The sequence below is a fragment of the Homarus americanus genome, unplaced genomic scaffold (genome assembly GCF_018991925.1).
Source record: "Homarus americanus isolate GMGI-L3 unplaced genomic scaffold, GMGI_Hamer_2.0 scaffold23578, whole genome shotgun sequence".
Classification (NCBI taxonomy): domain Eukaryota; kingdom Metazoa; phylum Arthropoda; class Malacostraca; order Decapoda; family Nephropidae; genus Homarus; species Homarus americanus.
In genome coordinates this window covers 4,446,093-4,469,409 of record NW_024733231.1, presented here as the reverse complement: position 1 = coordinate 4,469,409, position 23,317 = coordinate 4,446,093, and the positions used below count along the sequence as shown (strand labels likewise).

The 23,317-nt window shown below is 47.4% G+C and overlaps 1 protein-coding gene across 4 annotated transcripts in view; it reads left to right on the top strand.

Annotated features, from left to right (window-relative positions):
- Positions 1 to 23,317, top strand: part of LOC121869581 — a 57,616-nt gene that overhangs the window by 22,864 nt on the left and 11,435 nt on the right. For 2 of the 4 annotated variants that reach the window (XM_042371013.1, XM_042371012.1), the window contains one exon: positions 21,843 to 21,878. The exons of the other annotated variants lie outside the window; for them this stretch is intronic. The gene's annotated coding sequence lies outside the window, so the exon portion shown is untranslated. The remainder of the gene's footprint in view (positions 1 to 21,842; positions 21,879 to 23,317) is intronic. 4 annotated transcript variants of the gene reach the window in all.

Genomic DNA, 23,317 nt, shown 5'->3' with positions numbered 1-23,317 from the left:
CCTACCTCCCTCGCTGGAATACTGAATGTGAAGTGATTTAAATGTGTGTGTGTGTGTGAATCATCTCCCTACGCGCCAACATCATAAACTGTGTCAAAGGTCATCGTCACAGCGTTAGGTCAAAGGTCAGATGTTCTTGATATAGTGTGTGGGTGCGGGGGGGGGTTCATGGCTATTAAACTATTGGGTGAAACTGGTGGATTATATACCCAAGTGGGTCTAACCTAACCCAACGTAACCTAACCTAACCCAACGTAACCCAACCTAACCCAACGTAACCCAACCCAACGTAACCCAACCTAACCTAACGTAACCCAACCTAACCCAACGTAACCTAACCGAACGTAACCCAACGTAACCCAACCTAACCTAACGTAACCTAACCTAACCTAACCCAACCTAACTTAACCCAACTACATTGATACATACATTGATATATTATGTGTATATGGCTTTATTATGAGGTGTACACAGTGTTCCGATTCAAGGTGTCAGGTGAGGTTAGACGAGGTTTGGTTAGGATAGGTTGGATGAGGTTAGGCTATGCTAGGTTAGGTGAAGTTATGTTAGGTTAGGTACGTTAGGTTAGACGAGGTTTGGTTAGGATAGGTTGGATGAGGTTAGGCTATGCTAGGTTAGGTGAAGTTATGCTAGGTTAGGTACGTTAGGTTAGACGAGGTTTGGTTAGGATAGGTTGGACGAGGTTAGGCTATGCTAGGTTAGGTGAAGTTATGCTAGGTTAGGTACGTTAGGTTAGACGAGGTTTGGTTAGGATAGGTTGGACGAGGTTAGGCTATGCTAGGTTAGGTGAAGTTATGCTAGGTTAGGTACGTTAGGTTAGACGAGGTTTGGTTAGGTTAAGTTAATACATCAGGAAGAGAGGGAGCCACAACCAGGGTGTTATCTTGGTGGGTAACGGCGTCATGATATTTATACACATTATGTATTGTTTGTGGTGTTACGAGTTAGGGATTTAGAATATAGTTAAAAGTCTACCCAGATCCCAACAGGCAACAACAACAAAAAAAAACAAGGACAATCGGACTATAAAAGGGTAGACAAAGGATGCGAGTTTTTGTTGTGTATAATAAAGTACCATAAATCCCTTAACAAAATATTCAGCGTTCTATAATTTACCCTTAACCATACTTAACCTAAACATTAACAGTATATACATATTTATACAACATACAATAATTTGAAGCAAGGTGGAGGGGGGAGGCAATATAAGATTACAAATACTTACGTGCGGAGCTGAGATGGCTGACGAGCAAGGCTGAGTATTGTAGAAGACGGTAGGTAGTCACTGTGCCGTAGGTTTCCAGGATAGGTAATCCTGTGGTCACTTCCCAGAGTGTACTGCTCTCTCCTCGAATTGGAGCTGACAAAGAAGACTTGGAGGAAGTGACGCAACAACCAGGATATGGAGAAGGGAAACCCCGGAGTGGTAACTAAGACGAGTCATACTCGTGTTTCGTCCCTAGATGGCGTTGCTCGTGGTGCTGGGTAGGTAGATCAAGACAATAGATGGCGCGGTTCGTAGTGCTGGGAAGGTAGATCATGACAATAGATGGCGTGGTTCGTAGTGCTGGGAAGGTAGATCATGACAATAGATGGCGTGGTTCGTAGTGCTGGGAAGGTAGATCATGACAATTGGTGGCGCGGTTCGTTACAGTGGCTTAAAATAGTAATTGGTGTTGAGGTTTGACGGTGGGAAGTACATTGAGATTAGGTTACTTACACACACGCATGCCCTCTCACGCAACCACACACGCACGCAAGAGAGATAAAGAGACAGTGTGTGTGTGTTTGTGTGATGTCATGATAATTGCATAGATCAGCTTGTATTTTGTGTACGTGTGGTATGTATGTATATATGTGTGTGTGTGTGTGTGTGTGTAACATCAAAAAGGTCTACACGGAGGAGCGCGCCCTACACGATGGTAAACACATGACGTCACAAAGAGCAGGAGTGTCAACAAGAGAGGGAGGGAGGGGCTGAGGGTGCCTGCTTGCTCCCTGCCTGTCTGCCTGCTGCCTGTCCACCATCACGGGAAGGAAGGAAGGAAGGGAGGGAGGGAGGGAGGGAGGGAGGGAAGGGGGTGGGAGGGATGTTTTACCTCTTCCACTCATTAACATTAATGACATGGCAATATTACCACACCACCACTAGCACCACCATCACTAACACCACTAGCTACCAGCACCACCACATCACCACCACTATACCACACCACCACCACACCACCACACACACCATCACCACACCACCACACACACCCCTCAACTTATATAATCAAATCTAATATAGATTATATATCACATTACAATATAATTCTTCTGATATAATCGATATACTGCCTATAATATATACCCGTGTTGTGGTAGGCATTATATATCTTTATGTTGTAGTTGTGGGGGTTATTGGTTGTTGTAGGGGTGGGTGGGGGGAGAAGGGTAGGGGTGAGGGTGTATAGGGGGAATCCAGGAAAAATGTTACAGGAAAAAAGTCACAGGAAAAAAAGTCGCTGGAAAAAAAGTCGCTGGAAAAAAAGTCGCAGGAAAAAAGTCGCAGGAAAAAAAGTAGCAGGAAAAAAGTCAATACAAACACAGTAGACACAAACATACAGTACATAGGTCACCTCAACATGGGTATTAGGATCAAGGAAACCGTAATGTTGTCCCAATTGTGTGGATGTTTCCATTGATGTTGATATTCTGTAAATGTTTATCACTAGTTTACTCGTAACACTCCATAATTAAATGATCTTTGTTCACCTGTTATTACCTGTTATTGTTCTTTTTGTTATGTCTGGAACAAAAGAACAGTAGGTTGCGTTATTGTTTGTGTTTTTTGATATGTTGTGATTTTGTTGTGTGTTTATTTACCTGTGGGTTGCCATGAAGTATATTGAATTAGTTGTGGTTTGTCATCTCTTTAAGTGCCATGTTATTCCTTTAAGTGCCACTCTATCCCTTAAGTGCCATTCTACCCCCTAAAGTGCCACTCCACTTCCGAAGGTGCCATCACATCCCCTAAAATGCCATCCCAGTCCTTAAGGTGCCACTTCCCCTAAGGTGCCACTTCCCTCAAAAGATGTCACTCCCCTTGATAATTTCCCTGGGGTGAGTTAAGTTAAACGTGTATGTTAATTAAATGTTAAATACTGTTAATCTGGTGTGACCTTCCCTAAACACGACAGATACAAGTATTACCAAACTGAGTAATTATTGCCCTCAGGTGTTTGGTAATACCTGCTATACACACACACACACACACACACACACACACTCAATAATCACACACACACACACACACACACACACACACACACACACCTTCGAATAACTCTGTAGTGTGAAGGAGAGAGAGAGAGAGAGAGAGAGAGAGAGAGAGAGAGAGAGAGAGAGAGAGAGTCACTCAACCATCTCATCCTCTCACCCTGATACACACTTATACCTCACACCTTATACCCATTATAAGTGTGTGTGGAGAGAGCATTAAGTGGTAAGTGTACTTTATGGTGAAGTGTACTTATGTGGTCGTTGGTCTGAGGTGAGGTCTAGTCTGTCAACTCTCCCAAGAACCTGTTTGCACCCTCTCTCCCCTGCCCCCACACTGTGTGCCTGGGTGGAGAGAGAGAGAGAGAGAGAGAGAGAGAGAGAGAGAAAGAATAAATGATTACCCCTTGACTATGCCCCATGTCTTAACCCCTCTCTCTCTCTCTCTCTCTCTCTCTCTCTCTCTCTCTCTCTCTCTCTCTCTCTCTCTCTCTCTCTCTCTCTCTCTCTCTCACACGTGTATAGTCAGTAATTCAAAGTATAAGGCCAAGCATATTTCAATTCACACAGTCTCCTCACGTGTCGACCTTGAGGCTGACACGCGTGTACAGGTGACGCAGTAACCAGGTGTGTGTGGAGACCAACTCACTCTCTGGATTATGTTGAAGCCCTCCCCTTCCCCCCCTCCTCCCTTCTCACCTTACATAGGGGAGCAGGGAGGGGGGATATCGAAGTGTATGCCTATCTGTCGGTTGGTTTAGGTTAGGTTGGGTATGGTGAGGTTAGGCTGTGAGTCAGTTATATTTTCAAGTACATATTAACTCCTGTAAAAGAGCAGGTGGCTGTCCCCTTACTGTACTGAGCATCGCCTCTTAGTGTGTTAAAGTCTCTGATGTGCCAAGTGTGTGTGTGTCTGTCAGCAGGTGGTAGGAGGAAGGATACCACCCACTCATAGACAGAGAGGGTGACTAGCTGCGCATGCGTCGACTTGGCACGTAAACAAACTGAGCCTCCCCCGCGTCTCTATGCCTAAGTCTGGAGTCACCTTTATTTACTAACACTTCTCTGCCGACCCCTCTCCCTCCCAACCCACCCCCTCCCCCTCCTCAACCCACCCCTCCCCAACTCCAACCTCCCCAACCCCACTCCTCCCAACCCACCCCTCCCCAGAACCCACCCCTCCCCCAATCTTCTATAAATAACACCACGATAGTATCAACTCTCTCCCTATTTCTAAATCAGGGTGAAATTGTGTTGAAAATAGTATGGGTTTAGAGACGTCATTTAGTTCCGGGTTGAGATGTGGTAGCCGAGGCCTGACGAATGACGATCTCCAGTGCATGTGGTGGGAGAAGGCTTCCTGTACGAATTGGACGAGTTGGAATTTATTACACATCAGAATACGGTGATTTTATTTTTTATTTTATTTATTACTTTTTTTTTGGGGTGTCAGTTGGTTTGTTAGTATGACAGGTGTGTTTGGAGGTAGGATCAGGTGTGAGTTAGGTTAATAACAGGTGTGGGTAAGGTTAATTGCAGGTGTGGGTTAGGTTAATTTCAGGTTGACAGGTGTGGGTAAGGTTAATTGCAGGTGGGATCAGGTGTGGGTTAGGTTAATCACAGGTGTCAGATAAATCGTTGTAGTGAAAGTTAATTACAAGAAACACTGATCAATTTTAATTAACAGGTGTTTCTATTTAATGTAGTGCAAGTTCTGTCTATTTTTTCGTACCTGTCGGAAATTGTTAGACAGGATATGTACTGTTATCTTTGTGTTTATCTTTTCATTTATAAATTTATCTCTGTCTGTTTATCTATCTTTGCCCCTGTCTTTTTTGTATTATTTTTGTCTTATCTGTCTGTCGTCTGTCTGTCTGTCTATATTTCAAAGTCGTATGTATATTTGTATTTTAATATATACCCTTTTAGAACTGCTCTGTATTTTGAAATGACGAAGTGATTATTTGAACATTGTGTCATATTACAGAAGGAAGCAATGATAAATTCGCCTCTCTCTCTCTCTCTCTCTCTCTCTCTCTCTCTCTCTCTCTCTCTCTCTCTCTCTCTCTCTCTCTCTCTCTCTCTCTCTCTCTCTCTCTCATCTGTAGTGTTGTGCGCTGTCAGGTAAAATATGTCAAGAGTATAATATATAACTCTGATATATCATTATACTCCACATCATACTTGTGTTCGATCATTGTTTTGTGTCTTGTTGTTGTCTTGTCCACTTATCGTCTTCATTACACACACACATTAGGGCCATTAGCTGACACACACACACACACACACACACGCGCGCACATTTTGATTATCATTGCCTCATGTCACCACAGTGTCTTCAGATGTGGTGGGTGACCTCAAGCACAAGGGGACGGGTATGTTATCAATAATATCCCGTCCGTTGTTTGACAAGTTCATGATAGGTGCTCTCGCTGTGTGTGTGTGTGTGTGTGTGTGTGTGGAGGGTCAGTAGGGGAGTCTCACCATGATTGTTGTCTTGTCTGGTTCGTGAGTTACTGGATGACACACACACCTACCTACCTACGTTCCTACCTACCTACCTACACCCACACCTACACACACCCACACCAGAGGGAGGGTCTCTCTCTCTCTCTCTCTCTCTCTCTCTCTCTCTCTCTCTCTCTCTCTCTCTCTCTCTCTCACTTGTCAAGGACCTCCAGACATCATGTTTGAGTCAGCACAAGCCTCCTCCTCCTCCTCACCAAACAGGTATACCTGAAGGTGGTGGGTGTCGCAGCCCGTGATGGCATGCACCCACGGGAGGAGCTGGACAGACCTGTGGCTGAGGTATTTATTTTTATTTATTTTTATTTTTTGTTTAATTTTTTTTGCGCCGCCATTGATGACATTCAGGTAATCATTATATTTTTATCGCTGAGGTATACGTGATGCACACACACACACACACACACACACACACACACACACACACACACACACACACACACGGACCTTGCCTTACCTTACCTTTATAATGCTAGTGAATTGTGCCTTCTGTAATTCTTGAGAGATGGGGATCTCTCTCTCTCTCTCGCCTACCTGCAATCATTCGCTCGTATCTTGAGTTAATTACCGCCAGGTGTGCGAGCTGTTGAAGATGCAATGGGTTCACCTGGAGATAACACACCTTTGCTTATTTCACCTGAATACTAATTAGTCTAACGCTAAACCTTACCTAACCCAACCCAATGGAGGTTTTACTTTACCTTGATTCTTAATGTCAAGATGAAGTGGAATAAAGGTGTGCAAGTCTTAATTAACTTGGTAAGAAAAGAACAGATGTAATTAGTTTATTCTCAGGTGATGTTTTCTGGTAATGGGGTTTTGTTCTGTTTCATTGCTTTGTGGTGAGTGTCATCAGGTGGTGTCAGAAGTGTGTCATGGTGTCAGAATTGTCAGGTGGTGTCAGTATAATTAACGGTATGACTTAAGAAATATAGACGTGTGTGTGTGTGTGTGTGTGTGTGTGTGTGTGTGTGTGTGTGTGTGTGTACCTCCGCACCAGTTACACAATATAATCTGCACTAAGAGTTACACCCACAGTATTTACAAGGATATTTGCATGTTGTTTACCCTTGTCTTACGCCCACGTCTGATGATGAAGTTCTGGGATTGTATCTACATTGTGTGGTTGTGTTGTCCTAGGCTGGATGATGGTGTGTTACTACTACTACTACTACTACTACTACTACTACTACTACTACTACTACTACTACCCCCTATTATCGCGCTGGCTGATGGCATATTCCTCTCTCCTTCCCACTACCACCACCCCTACTACCACTACCAGCAAACATACTCCACAAGAGCTGCTGTGTTAAAGGCTGTGGTGGTGCCAAACTTAACCTAACACCAGCAGTTGCTCCCTGACATTGTATCCACCTGAAGCTTACACCTGAGGCTTATCACTGTATTAATTAACAAAGAACACGTCTGCACTCCTCCACAGGTGACGTAACACTGCCAGGTAAAAGGTGTAAAGCATTATATACACAGAACACAGACTTGTAAACACAGACGAAAATCTTGTAAATCACACACACACACACACACACACACACACACACACACACACACACACACACACACACACACACACACACACACACACACACACACACACACACACACACACACACACACACACACACACACACACACACACACACACACACACACACACACACACACACACACCACAAACTCATAAATTAATCAACACAAATTATCCCACACCGGTGAACACAACAGGAGGTCTGATACACAATTAACCCGAGATACCGTCTGCTAGCCAGGGAAGAACTCAACATAATGAGGAACTTGGATTAGGGTCTTAGGCTTAGCGGAGAACGGGTTAAACCTGTCGGGCTGTCTCGTGGTGTTCGTTTGGCTTATGTTTTGATGGATTTACACACACACAGACATATACACACACGTACATACACTAGATACATATATACTTACATATTTACACACACGTACATTCACTAGATACATACATACATACATACATACACTTATACTTACATGTTTATGCATACACGATATACATACATTCATATTTACACGTACATACACTCGATACATACATAAATACACTTATAGGTTCTTGCATAATTACATATTTACATACACACATCTCTCTCTCTCTTTCTCTCTCTCCAACACAACAAAGAAGAGGGGTCGACCACAACAACAGGTGTGTGAGAGGCATACCACAAGGTCTCGCGAGGTACCCCAGGTGTTTTATGTTTACAACTTTACCTGGCTACTGACATCATACTTCCTTCTCCATATAACCCCACATCCCCTCCTCCTCCTCCTCTTCTTCTCTCCCCTCCATCACACTTCCTCCCTCACTCTCTCTCGACCACACTTCCCTCCTCTCTTCCCCTACCTTTCCTACCCCCCCTTCCCTCTCCCCTTTCCTTCCCCCCACATTTTTTATTACCCCCCCCCACCCACCATCCCTGTTCCCTCTACCCCCAGACGCTTAAGCTGTAATCACTCTTATAAACAACTCAAGTAAGCTTAGACCTGTCGTAGTACCAGCTTATTCGTCCGTCACTAGAAGACACTCAGTCCATCACACAGACACCATCACACACACACACACACACACACACACACACACCAACCATTTAGGCTGCTGTCATACTAGTTTGCCTCATCGATTAAACTGTCAGCCAAGGCAGTTTATCTACCATTCTTAGCTGACACACGTAAACAATAATACAGTTTTGTTTTACTCTCTCTCTCTCTCTCTCTCTCTCTCTCTCTCTCTCTCTCTCTCTCTCTCTCTCTCTCTTACTCTCTCTCTCTCTCTCTCTCTCTCCTACCCTCTCTCTCTCTCTCTCTCTCTCTCTCCTCCTCTCTCTCTCTCTCTGCTACATCAAGCTCCTCACTTAATCCTCCCTCACCTCCTCCACCTCTCCTCACCTCCTCCTCCTTTCATCCTGGGAAATTGGGAATGACATTTGAGACATTCAGGTCCTATTACTGTGTGCGTGTGAGGCTGAGTGTGTGCGTGCGTGTGGGGGAGCTGAGTGTGTGTGTGTGTGGGGGCTGGAAGTGTGTGTGTGCGTGTGGGGGCTGAGGTGTGTGTGTGTGTGTGTGGGGGGGCTGGGGAGTGTGTGCGTGCGTGTGGGGCTGAGTGTGTGCGTGCGTGTGGGGGCTGGTGTGTGTGTGTGTGTGGGGGCTGAGTGTGAGGTGTATGAGTGACTAAGTTTATTGTAGGTAGGAGCCTCTAGCCCGTGACGTCATCCTGGCCAGGTGGTGGTGATAGTGGTTGGTGGTTGTGGTTGGTTGGTGGTTGTGGTTGGTTGGTGGTGGTGGTTGGTTGGTGGTGGTGGTAGGGAAAAAAATAGGCAGGGGCAGACGGCCAGCTGGAGAGACTCGCTGCCCACGTGTTAGGCTCGCTGGCTAGCCCTCCCTCCCTCCCTCACACTCCACACGGTTCTCTCTCTCTCTCTCTCTCTCTCTCTCTCTCTCTCTCTCTCTCTCTCTCTCTCTCTCTCTCTCTCTCTCTCCTACACACACACACGTACACATGATTGCAAGGCTACGCACACGCCCGCATGTAACTTACTGACAAGTGTTGGACAAGCGTGGGTATTGTGTACTGGTTTATGTTTTATAGCCTGTAGTGGTGAGGTGTGAGGGAGTGTGGGGTGAGGTGTGAGGGAAGGTGAGGGGTGAGAGAAGGTGAGGGTAAGGGAGTAGGTGTGGGTGAGAAGGAAGGAGGGGAGGTTTAGGGTGGATAGGGGTGAGGGATAGGGAAGAAAAATAGAGAAAGGGGGAGGAGAGAGAGAGAGAGAGAGAGAGAGAGAGAGAGAGAGAGGCGGTGCATAGTGAAAAATCAAGTGTTATTGCCTTGGTGTGTTAGCGTTAAGTCTGTGATGGTGTAAGGGGTGATAGTGTAGTGGGTGATGGTTGTAGCAGCAGCAGCAGGTACCGCTCTATTTAGCGACACGTGTGTGGCTCACAATGCTACTTTTAGCGCCTCCTGCTGCTTCTTGTTGTTGCCAGTCATGACCAGTTTAGAGAGAGAGAGAGAGAGAGAGAGAGAGGAGAGAGAGAGAGAGAGAGAGAGAGAGAGATTGCTAGGTTAGATTACCCTGTCCCCACACACACACACACACACACACATACACACACACACACACACACACACACACACACACACACACACACACACACACACACACACACGTTAATAAAACAAATCTCTTTGGAGCGTCTCTCTGTACAGTCTCGTCATGGGTGTTCGCGGAAATAGTTCCCATTGGGGTATCTTTGTCTCGTGTTTTGCTGACAGTCTCGACCAGGTGTAACATCTCATTGAGCCAGGGGAGGGAGGGGTGGGGGTGAGGGAGGGGGTGAGGGAGGGAGGGGTAAGGAGGGAGGGAGGAGAAGATGTGGGGTAGGTGGTGAAGGAGGGGGGTAGAATGGGAGAAAGAGGGGGTAGAGAAAGAGAGAGGGGGGTAGAGAACGAGAGAGAGGGGGGTAGAGAAAGGAGAGAGAGGGGTAAAAAGAGAGGGAGAGGGGTAAAAAGAGGGAGAGAGGGGTAGAGAAAGAGAGAGGGGTAGAAAGAGAGAGGGGTAAAAAGAGAGAGAGAGAGGGGGTAGGCAGAGAGAGGTAGAGAAAGAGGAGAGAGGTAAAAGAGAGAGAGAGAGGGAGGGGGTAGAGAAAGAGAGAGGGGGGGTAGAGAAAGAGAGGGGGGTAGGAGAAAGAGAGAGGGGGTAGGGAGAAAGAGAGAGGGGGGGTAGAGAAAGAGAGGGGGTAGAAAGACGGAGAGAGTTGTGTGTGTGTGTGGACGAAAGTTACTCTTAATTATACTTAATCACATAATGATTGAGGTTTTTATTTAATGTATTAATTATTGCTTTGTCTCGTTCCCCTGCGCTAGTCCTAATGGGGGCCCCCTGTCCTGGTGGGCCCCTGGCATAGTGGGACCCAGTCTTAATGGTCCCCTGTCCTAATGGCCTCCTGTCCTAATGACCTCCTTTAGTATATAATGAACGTCCTTTACTTATTTAAAGGGCGCGTGACGTAACCGTATTCTGTAATGACGTCATCGTGGACCATTACATCTGACACTCCATGTTTTTTTAATCTACTTTGTGATGTATGTATGTATGTATGTATGTTCATGTATGTATGTATGTATAAACTATTTTCACTCCTGTCATACATTATTTATACACTGAAGGAATGTATGATGTATGTGTATCTGTGTTTATTGTATTAGTTACCCACCCAAAGCGTAAACTAATTGATAATACACCCACACTAATCCTTATCCTTACACTAATCCCTTATACCGTGTGGGGGGGAGATGTGCCAGTCAACCAATCACAGCACGTGGGTGTCATTGACGTCATGATATATGTTGACCAATCACACGGTAGATCTCACGTTTAATACAAAAAAATAACTCCCTTATAGTTTGTTTTTGTTGTAACTGTCGTGATGTTTGTCTGCCGGAAGAGGTGGTTAGGTTAGGTTAGGTTAGGTTGGAGGTAGGTTGGAGGTAGGTTGGGTTGGGTTGGAGGTAGGTTGGAGGTAGGTTGGGTTAGGTTGGAGCAGGTCATTGGGCGGAGGTAGGTTAGGTTGGGTTGAGGTAGGTTGCAGAGATGCAGGTCATTAGGGGTTGGAGGCAGGTTGGGTTAGGCTGAGGTAGGTTGTCGGTTGGAGGCAGTGGTCTGGGTAGAGCAGGTTGTCTGGAGCAGTTGGGTTATGGAGGTAGGCTGGGTTAGGTTGGGGGCAGGCTGGGCAGGTCAGTTTGGCTGGAGGTAGGTTGGGTTAGGTGGAGGCAGGTTGGGCTGGGCTGGAGGTAGGTCAGGATGGAGGCAGGTTGGGCTTGGCTGAGTAGGTTGGGTTTTGCTGGAGTGCAGGTTGGGTTAGGTTGGGTTAGGCTGGAGGCAGGCTGGCCTGGTTGGACAGGCAATAGGCTGGGTTAGGCTGGAGGCAGGCTGGGTTTGGTTGGAGGCATTGGGTTAGGGTTGGAGGCAGGTTGGGCCAGGTTGGGTTAGGCTGGAGTAGGCTGGGTCAGCTTGGAGGCAGGTTGGGTTGCCGGGAGGCAGGTTGGGTTAGGTTGGGTCTGGAGTGGTAGTCAGTCATTTGAGGCAGGCTGGGCCAGTTGGAGGTAGGTTGGGTTAGGCTGGAGGTAGGTTGGGCTTGGGCTGGAGGCAGGTTGGGTTGGGCTGAGGTAGGCTGGGCGGCTGGAGGTAGGTTGGGCCAGGCTGGAGGTAGGCTGGGTTTGGCTGGAGGTAGGTTGGGCTGGCTGGAGGTAGGTTAGGTAATCATGCGCTTGAGGTGAACGAGGTGACTTGACTGGCAGTTTGCTGCGTGTGGAGGGAAGGGGAGAGGAGGGAGGGAGGGCATTAAAAGAAAACAACAAGGGTGAGGGTAGAGGGTGGGGCAGGAGGCACACAAGGGGTGATGATGGGGGTATTGAAGGTGGACACAGGGGTGGTGGATCAGGGACAGGGGTGGATGAGGGGATACAGGGGTGGATCAGGGGATACAGGGTGGATCAGGGGGATACATGAGTGGATCAGTACAGCAGAGTGACAGGCAGAGAGTACAAGCAGGAGTGGATCAGCGGGACACGGGGGAATCAGGTACAGGGTAGATCAGGGGACCAGGGGGGAAGGGGAGATCAGTGACCTGTGTCGAGCACTGGAAGGATAACCTTGACGGTGTGCAGCCTCCTTCCTTCCTTCCTTCCCTTCCTTCCTTCCTTCCTTCCTTCCTTCCTTCCTCGTCTTTGGTTCATTTGCCTTCAACACACATCACTGCCACCCACTCAGTCTCAGCTGCTTTTACCTGCTTTCCTCCCACAACACACCACACACCTCTCTACTCTCAACAACACACACACACACACAAAATCCTTTAGAAACATAAAATTAAAATATTCAGGGTGAAACATGAATTAAATGTGGGTCATCTAACTTAATGTTGAGCGAGAAATAGTGTGTGTGTGAGAGTGTTTCAGTATTGGTCTTAATATTTTCTCCGAATGCTCATATTGTTATTCAGTTAAGATCATTAAATATCGTTTAATATTTTTTTTTACCGATTGCTGTTAAGTTATCGGGAATATCGGGTTAAATGATGTAATGATGGTTTTCCCAATATTATGATACGTGTTAAAACTATCGCCAGGGAACTGTTTTATCTGGTGTGGGAATTTTGTTATCTGGTTGGGGAAAATTTGTCGTCTGGTGGGGGAAATATTTGTCTGGTGGTAAGAATTATTTGTTGAGATTCGTTGTTGGTCGGCTGTGGTGGTGAGGGGTGGTGTAGGAACCTAACCTGACCAGTATCCATGAACAACTACTTTACAGTCACCTAACGAATAGTAAACGTCCGCCGGCGGGCACATGAAAAGGTAGAGGAAGAGTCTTAAGACAAACCTGAAAAGCAACGACCCCCCCACCTGGGAGACGATTACTCAACACCGTAACGCTTGGAGGAGCACCGCACGAGTGTCATTGAGCAAGACTCTGTAACGATACAGACAAGCGCCAACGCCGGAAAAACGCTGCCGGAACCGCCCTCCTGCACGCAGCCCTCCACACGTGCAACATCTGCGGCACTGCCGGTCCAGTATCGGCCTCTTTAGTCACCTCAGAACTCGCCAATGAAGGTGACATCCCTGATAACTCATATCATTGTGTCATAGCTGGTTGATCGTCATACTCGATTCCGAGTGACAGCAAAGTAGTAGTAGTAGGGTGGAGGTGTAGACGTAGAATGTAGATGTAGGTTATAGAGTGAAGGTAGCATTAGAAAGGTCAATCATCAGGTGAAACACACAGGTATGCTCTTAAAATAATCAATTGACCTTAGAATCTTAACATTCTGACTAATAATAAAAACAAATTAATAAAAAAAACTAATAATTTATGAAGACAGTTGTAGGGGAGGAAGAGGAGGGGGGAGGAGGGAACACATTACTGGCAAAGGTCCAAACAGACACATGGGGGACAGACGAAAGGTATGAGATAGGTAGGTAAGTTAGTGAGGTAGGGAGAGATGATGAGACACGAAGGAGAGAGAGAAAGGAGAGGTGTGGATTCATTAGTATATGATAAGGTGTTGTAGCCTACACACACACAACAACACAAACACACACACACACACACACACACACAACACACACACAGACACTAGGTGATTATTATTGCTTTTGTCTCTGTTTATTTTAGTCCACGCCCAGTCGCTATCACTCAATCAGCTTTATATCCCAGCTTTAAATTGCTATCATCGTCTCAGGCATTAGCAGGTGTGTGTGTGTTTAAGTACAGTTCATTGAGTGAAACAGTATAGTTTTCTCTCTCTCCTCTCTCTCTCGTATATACAACCTGGAGACGATTGATAGCAAGTTAATTACGTGTTTGTGTCCCCCTACCTCATCTCATCTCACTCTTTGAGGACACACACACACACACACACACACACACACACACACACACACACACACACACACACACACACACACACACACACACACAAACACCTCTGGCAACAAACGGAAAAGTTATATCCGAACTGTGTGTGCTACTATGTATGTATGTATGGCTTTCACTCTATCACAGGACGGGACAGACGGATATACATACAAGATAATTAGACTCCAGGTAATATCTGCCTGGGGAAATTACCTGGAGAGTATAACAGATTAACAAGTAAGCTTAGTGAGTATAGGGCTGATAAACTGTCTATGCTTAGGTAGGATAAAGGTCTGTAAGCTTAAAGGAGGTAGGAGCAGGAGGAGATGGAAGAGGAAGATGTGGGAGGAGAAGGAGGAGGAGGAAGAGGTGGAGGGAGAAGGGAGGAGGAGGAAGAGGTGGGGAGGAGAAGGGGAGGAGAAAGATGTGGGGGAGAAGGGGGAGAGAAAGATGAGGGGAGAAGGGGAGAGAGAAGGAGAGGAGAAGGGGAGGAGGAGGAAGATGTGGGAGGGAGGAGGAGGGAGGGAAGGGGAGGAGGAGGAAGATGGGAGGGGAGGAGGAGGAAGAGGTGGGGAGGGGAGGAAGGGGGAGGAGGAGGAAGAGGTGGGGAGGGGAGAAGGGGGAGGAGGAGGAAGATGTGGGAGGGGAGAAGGGGGAGGAGGAAAGAGGGGAGGAGAAGGGGAGGGAGGAGGAAGATGGGAGGAGAAGGGGGAGGGGAGGAGGAAGAGGTGGGGAGGGAGAAGGGGGAGGAGAGGAGGGAAGATGTGGGAGGGGAGAAGGGGGAGGAGGAGGAAGAGGTGGGAGGGGAGAAGGGGAGGAGGAGGAAGATGTGGAGGGAGAAGGGGAGGAGGAGGAAGATGGGAGGGAGAAGGGGGAGGAGGAGGAAGAGGTGGAGGGGAGAAGGGGAGGAGGAGGAAGATGTGGAGGGGAAGGGGGAGGAGGAGGAAGAGGTGGGAGGGAGAAGGAGGAGGAGGAAGATGTGGAGGAGAAGGGAGAGGAGAGGTGTGGGAGGGGAGAAGGGGGAGGAGGAGGAAGAGGGGAGGAGAAGGAGGAGGAGGAAGATGTGGAGGGAGAAGGGGGAGGAGGAAGATGTGGAGGAGAAGGGGAGGAGAAGGGGAAGATGGGAGGAGAAGGGAGGAGGAGGAAGATGGGGGGGAGAAGGGAAGGAGGAGGAAGATGTGGAAGGGGAGAAGGGGAGGAGGAGGAAGATGTGGGAGGGGAGAAGGGAAGGAGGAGAAAGATGGGAAGGGGAGGAAGGGGAGGGAGGAGAAGATGGGGGAGAAGGGGGAGGAGGAAAGATGTGAGGAGGAACAGAAAGGGAGAGCAGGGAGGAAGAGAGACAGGAGGGAGAGGAACACAACATGGAGGAAGGGAGAGGAGCCAACCAGCCCTCTCATCAGTCACTCTGGTGGTTGGCCTTGAACGGCAGTCTCCACCATATCATCAGAGGTTATGTGTGAGACAGACAGACAGACAGACATAAGAGGGGGGGGGGTGTTAGCATCTCAAAAGACCTTATAACTATGTCTCGTTAGTGGTTGGGGTGTAACCTAGCAACTGCTGATTGGTTGAGTGCACCTTAACTACCAGTGACGTCAGAATTGCACTGAGAGACTACCTTAATTAGATACCCCTTCCCTTAATGACACCTTGGTAACTGATGCCACTACGTGTGTGTGTGTGTGTGTGTGTTGCTCTTGTTTTACTATTTGACACACACACACACACATAACCAACTGGACTGACTTTAATTATACGTCGGGCAGACACGGTCGAGTTGCGCGCTGCCGGGAACTGTCTGGTAAACTGTCGTACACCCAAACACGCACTTCATACCTCGCCACCCCCACACACACACCCTACGACCTTCAGCTGTGACCTTGACCTTTGACATTGAAGGCGACTTGAATTGGGTACCCAACTGTGTATCTTATGTACACACACACACACACACACACACTAGTGAACAATACCTCAATAAAACCTAACACACTTTATTGAACATAATACCTGTGTGTGTGTGTGTGTGTGTGTGTGTGTCAATAAGAACACATTTTAGTCCCATTGTCCAGGAGTGTAGTGGTGATGACAAGATTCAGCATTGTGTAACTGAGTGAGTGTTAGTGCTTGTGAACACACACACTCACACACACCACCTCACTCACTCCTCACTCCTCACTCACTCACTCCACACACACACACACACACACACACACACACACACACTTTCACAGGTGTGTTGCACGACAGGTGGATCACTTGGATATGTTGCTGTTACAGGTGGAATCAACAGATAGGTTGATTAAATCAACTTTGATAAGATTAAGGTAGATTAGGTCAATTGTCAGCACCTCGTCAGCGTAAATCTGGTTACCTGGTTGCTGACACATTGCCGGACTGTGTTAGGAAGCTGGCAGTTTTTCATGACGCCATCACTTGAAATCTTTTAATGGGGCTGATTAAGTTAAGTTGATTAAAACAGATCTTCTTTGGTGTAATAATAATAATAATAATAAACGGTTTATTGATAGAGTTGCAGCCGGTGGCTGAAAATATACAACCACATGTGATTTAGACATAATGATATACAGGGCTGTACAGTACATAAATCAGGAGTTGTTTATTATTTTAACACTAGATGGGATGGTGCTGTTCTTATATCTATCAGTGCGGGCTCTTATGGGCTGAATTTTGTTGTAGTGGCGGACTGCCGGTGGCAGTAGGTGGCGATGACGAGGATGGTGCAGTAGTCCACTGACAAACCCTGCTAGTGCGGTGTGTGTGTGTTATGCAAATCACACACACACACACACACACAAACACACATAGATTAAACGCTAAGGGCACGATGACTCAGGAAGGACCTTGATTAAACATTAAGGGCACGATGACTCAGGAGGGACCTTGATTAACCACTAAGGGCACGATGACTCGGGGAAGGGACCTTGATCAGATGCCAAGGGTACGATGCCCGTCTTTCAGTGTGGTAATGTAAACCCTTTGAGTCCACTGATTAGGACGAGGTTGACTGTGGGGGTTTTGACACCTACCATGTGTACGATAACTTAAACCACGGGACGCTGGGACGGTGTGTGACAGAGACAGACAGATAGAAAGACGGGGAGACAGAAAGACGGGAGAGAGACTGAGACGGTGAAAGAGACAGACAAAGACAGAACCCTGGACGCTAAGACGGGGAAAGACAGGGAGACAGAACCCTGAACGTTTAGACGGAGAGAGAGAGAGAGAGACACAGAAGTGCGAGTCAGTCAGTTAGGAGGAGGTGTTACGGATAATGACAGGTGAAAGGTGACAAAGTGACAGGTGAAGATAACAGTTAGTGACAGGTGGGTATCCTGTAAGACAGGTTAAGAGTGACAGTGAGACAAGCAGTAAAGCAAATAGACAGTGAGTGAGGCAGAGACCGTGATGCGGGAGGGGGAGGGAAGGAGGGTAGAGAAAGAGGGGAGGGAGGGTAGAGAAACAGTGAGGGAAGGTAGAGAAAGAAGGGGAGGGGGGAGGGAAGGAGGGTAGAGAAAGAGGGGAGGAGGAGAGAAGGAAGGGAGGGAGGGAGGGTGAGAAAGAGGGAGGGGAGAGAAAGAGGGGGGAGGAGGGAGGAGGGAGGGTAGAGAAAGGAGGGGAGGGAGGGGAGGGTAGAGAAGAGGGGAGGAGGCAGGGGAGAGAAGGAAGGAAGGGAGGGAGGAGGGGTAGAGAGGGAGGGAGGAGGGTAGAGAAAGAGGGGAGGGCGGAGGGAGGGTAGAGAAAGAGGGAGGGAGGGTAGAGAAGGAAGGAGGGAGGGGAGGGAGAGAAAGAGGGGAGGGAGGGAGGGTAGAGAAAGAGGGGAGGGAGGATAGAGAAGGAGGAGTAGAGAAGGAAGGAAGGGAGGAGGTAGAGAAAGAGGGAGCGAGGGTAGAGAAAGAAGGGAGGGAGGGAGGGTGAGAAAGAAGGGAGGGAGGGTAGAGAAGGAAGGGAGGGAGGGTAGGTAGAGAAAGAGGGGAGGAGGGTAGAGAAGGAAGGGAGGGAGGGAGGGAGGGAGGGTAGAGAAAGAGGGAGGAGGGTAGAGAAGGAAGGAGGGAGGGAGGGTAGAGTGAGGGTCTGGCAGGACAGTGACCCTGCATCGATCCAGTGACTGTTGTTCCAGTTAACATTTCGACGACGCTGGACCCCCCGACGAACAGCTGCTGGGTTGACTGGATGACTGTTGGGTTGACTGGATGACTGGTGGGTTGACTGGTTGACTGGTGGGTTGACTGGATGAGTAGTGGGCTGACTGGATGAGTGGTGGGTTGATTGGATGACTGGTGGGTTGACTGGATGACTGGTGGGTTAACTGGATGACTGGTGGGTTGACTGGATGAGTGGTGGGTTGACTGGATGAGTGGTGGGTTGACTGGATGAGTAGGGGCTGACTGGATGAGTGGTGGGTTGATTGGATGACTGGTGGGTTGACTGGATGACTGGTGGGTTGACTGGATGAGTGGTGGGTTGGCTGGACGAGTGGATGGTTGGTGGTTGACTGGATGGACAGTTGGTTAGTTGTATAGCTGACTGGTTCAGTGGATGGACAGTTGGTTGCATGGGTGAGTGGATGAACACTCATTTAATTGTATGATTGACGAGAGAGAGAGAGAGAGAGAGAGGAGAGAGAGAGAGAGAGAGAGAGAGAGTTATATGCTTTTATGACGATAACCCTTTTGAGGACACACACACACACACACACACACACACACACACACACACACACACACAATGAGACAATTATACTTAGCTGAGAATGAGGGAGTTAGCTGAGAATGAGGTACTTACAGATTTGACTCATGAGACTAGTTTATTGAGCACCTTCTTTCATCCTGTGCGTAGCGAAGCGCAGAAGCCGTTTACAGCACCCAACAGGGAAGCTTTTGCGCAGTTCATGCTTGACTTCTTGACTCGCGCATTTAAGGGCGTAAGTGCCTGAAGGGCCATGGATTATGTGGGCAAGTTACATATAGAGTGTGTGTGTGTGTGTGTGTGTGTGTGTGTGTGTGTGTGTGTGTGTCATTTACTCAATAGGGAACGCGTATTAGGACCGGGAGTTGGGTCGTCTGTCCTAACCCACCTAACCACCACCATCACCACTACCTCCACCACCACCACCACTACCACCACCACTACTCCGCCACCACCTCCACCACCACTTCCACCACCACTACTGGGCCTCTAATTACCTCACCATTACCACCACCACTACCACCACCACTACCACTAACACTTCCACCAATATTTCATTACCACCACTACCTCCACCACTACCACCACCACCACTACTATCACTATCACCAGCACCACGTGTGACGCACCATGGTCACCTTGGACGGTTCCCAAGGTCTTCCAGGCGGCCCTCCCCCATCTCCCCCCAACACACACACACACACACACACACACCTGCCTTCGTCCTCCATCATGTAACCAACCTCAAAATTAACCTAACCTAAATCGTGACTTAACCTAATTTTCCGTAATTTAACCTAAATTAACCTAAATTCACATAAGTTTCCCTAATCTTACCGTGACTTTAACCTAACTTACTCTGTTTCCCTAATTTAACTTAACTACTAACCTAACTTAACCTAACCTGCCTCATAAATGGGACAAGGAAGGACCGAGGGTAAGGGAGGGAATGAGAGGGGAAAGGAGGGAAAGAGTGAGAGGGGAGATGAGGAAGAGAAAACCAAGGAGATAGGTGAAGGAAAGGAGAAAGGTGAGGTGAGAGGAGGAAAGGAGGGAGGGAAAGGGAAGTAAGGGAGGGGAGAAGAGGTAGGGGAAGGTAGGCACCCTCCCCTCCTCACCAAACCCATTCTCGGGGACAGGCCAGAGTACCCTTACAGTGCAACCATTAGGGGTCTACTCTTAGCTTAACCCCCCCCTCCCCTTGTACTCGTTAGCTTAGGTCCCTTAGCTGTGGTTAAGGGGGCTAAAAAGATACTCCGTGTGTTGATGGGGGCTAAAAAAAGATACTCAGTGTGTTGATGGGGGCTACAGGTGTATTATGTAAGGGACTATCAGTTACCTGTAATATAGAAAACTGGGATAATTTCTCCTTTTACCTGTAACACTATCCTTGGGGAGTGATGGGGAAGGGTGGTGGTGAGGGGGAAGGGTGGTGGTGAGGGGGAAGGGTGGTGGTGAGGGGGAAGGGGAGGTGGTGAGGGAAAGGGGGAAATGAAGGGGGTTGAGGAGGGAAGAGGTTAGGTTAGAGTATCGAGTCCCATTGGTGTTTTTGTCTGGGTGTTGATGTCCTGTTGTACTCGTTAGGTCAAAAGTTGTTGTGTGTGTGATTAAGAGACAGACAGACACATTGAGAGATAAAGTGAGAGAGAGAGACATAAACAGAGTGAGAGAGATAAAGCGAGCGAGAGACCGACACCCCACCTTCTGCTTAACCTCTTAACTGCGTGGCACCAGACGTTTCTAATGACTCCAGAGTGAGGGAGTGTTTTTATACAGGATGCCACCGCTAGTGTCTTTGACCGAGTAAGGCACTGTACGCTTGGCAGATCCCTTAAACCACTAGGACACCGTGATAAAGATTCTTACATCTGTATGACTAATTTAAGGTCATTTACTTATGGTTGACCTTGATGTAGAGCACCAAATTCCTCTTAACTTTTAAGCTAGTCGTGTGCCTCAGGGTAATGCATTGAACCCTAACTGATTGAGTCTACCAGAGATCATCTTAATCACATACTTGGAGCCCTTTATTGTGTCTTAAGCTTACAGCACTATACACCTCACACACACACACACCAAACACACACACACACACACACACACACACACACACACACACACACACACCATCATCCTAGGTTACACTTCAACCCCCACACTACACACTTTAATATTCAGGAGGCAGGATAACATGTGGGCCTCGGGGGTATACGTTCTTAAGAGACTGTGTGAATGGTAGAATGTCAGTCGCCACCACCACATCAGAATGAAGATTATATTCTGGGAAATAATTTGAGGTGACGAGATGGGTGGGTGGGTGTGTGTGAAGAATCTGCAAGTAAGGCTGCTGGGAAAATAGCGGACTTAAAACGCATCACGCACACATACCAAGGAGGAGTAAAAATGGGCAGAATCCTGTATCCTGTAAGAGGCGATGTACACAAGGTCATTGACATGATGATTATTCACCACTCCTTGGATGGTTGGCTGGATATACCCCCCCCCCTCCCCACCTCTCATCTTTAACTACTAGAGGAAATGGGGACACATGGGGACACGAGGACACATGGAGGGATACAGGAACACAACAGGGGAGACACAGGGAACACAGGAGGACACTCGGGACACATGGAGACACGGGAACACACCTTAACCCTGTGGACACCTACTGCGAAAGACCTGACTTATCATCACTCACACCACACCCACAGCTTATACCACCAGAGGGAGGGAGGGGGATGTTGGAGGGCTGTGGGGGGGCTGTTATCATATTGGGGACTGTGTTATATAGAATTAATATAGTATATAGATCTTCACTACAACACCTGTTATTAATACATGTTCATAATTTTGTTCTTGCCTTTACAGAATATAGCTGGTGGCCGCGGCCCTTCCCTGTCCAAGGTAAATAACACGATTTAAGTTAGGTTCAATGTATGTATTAGACAACGAATAAATGGCAACGAAAGATCGATAACGAATTCGTGTGTGTGGGGGGGTATTTGCCGTCTCTGCATTACCTCGGTACAGTAAAGGTCTTGAGAACCGACTGAAGCCAAGTGGGTCACGGTGTATCAGAACTCACGAGTATTGTAGTAAAACAGTGCATTAATATTTAGGTAAACTGCGTACATCACGCCAAACGATACACACACACACACACACACCACACACACACACACACTACACACACACACACACACACACACACACACACACACACACACACACACACACACACACACACACACACACTTGGTAAACACGGAAGTGACTGAACTAGCAGAAAAAATAACCTAATTTAACATACCCTAACCCATGGCATCATTACAAGATATTAAGTAATGTTCAGTACCTTGTTCTCAGATAATAAATTTTTGCCCGGGTTAGGGAGGCTGGGTGGGTTGCTGGGTAGGTAGGTGGGTAGGGACCTAGGACACTCCTCACTCAAGCGCTGGTTTAGTTAGTATATAGCGTGTGTGACTCCCGCTTAAGCAGTACCTTTCCAACACACACTTGAATATAAAGAGGATTTTTATTGTTGAGTTGTCATGCTAGTGTGTTGTGGGGTGTAGTAGTGGTGGAGACGGTAGACAGGTGTGGGAGACGGTAGACAGGTGTGGGAGACGGTAGACAGGTGCTGGAGGAAGACTTTTTATAAAGGTAAACTCTACGGGAGTTAATTAGCTCATTTCACTCCCCCTGCCAGGTCTTAACCTCAACCCTCACCTTTAAAAGAGGTCGCTTTAGTCGTGTGTGTGTGTGTGTGTGCAGGAGACGTGTATATATATGTGTACGTGTGTATGTGTGTGTATAGGAGACGTGCATATATATGTGTACGTGTGTGTGTGTATAGGAGACGTGTATATGTGTGTGTACAGGAGACGTGCATATATATGTGTACGTGTGTATGTGTGTGTATAGGAGACGTGCATATATATGTGTACGTGTGTGTGTGTATAGGAGACGTGTATATGTGTGTGTACAGGGACGTGCATATATGTGTACGTGTGTTGTGTGTGTGTGTGTGTGTGTGTGTGTGTGTGTGCGTGTGTATAGGGCGTGTATATTTGTGTACAATTTTTTTTATTCAGTCATAATAAAACACTGAGGAGATTAAAAGGTAGATATATTCTTAATTAAAAGACAGGTAGGAAGGTACGGGGGAGGGCAGGCAGCAGCACCACGGGAATGAATGAAATGAAAATAAAAGTTGTTCCCCTGAGAGATATTTATACACCTGGCCAGCAACATTGGTAAACACACTCTGAAAAACTAACCTAACCTAACTTCACTTAACTTAACCCAACCTCATAACCTAACCTCCTAACCTAACCCCCTAA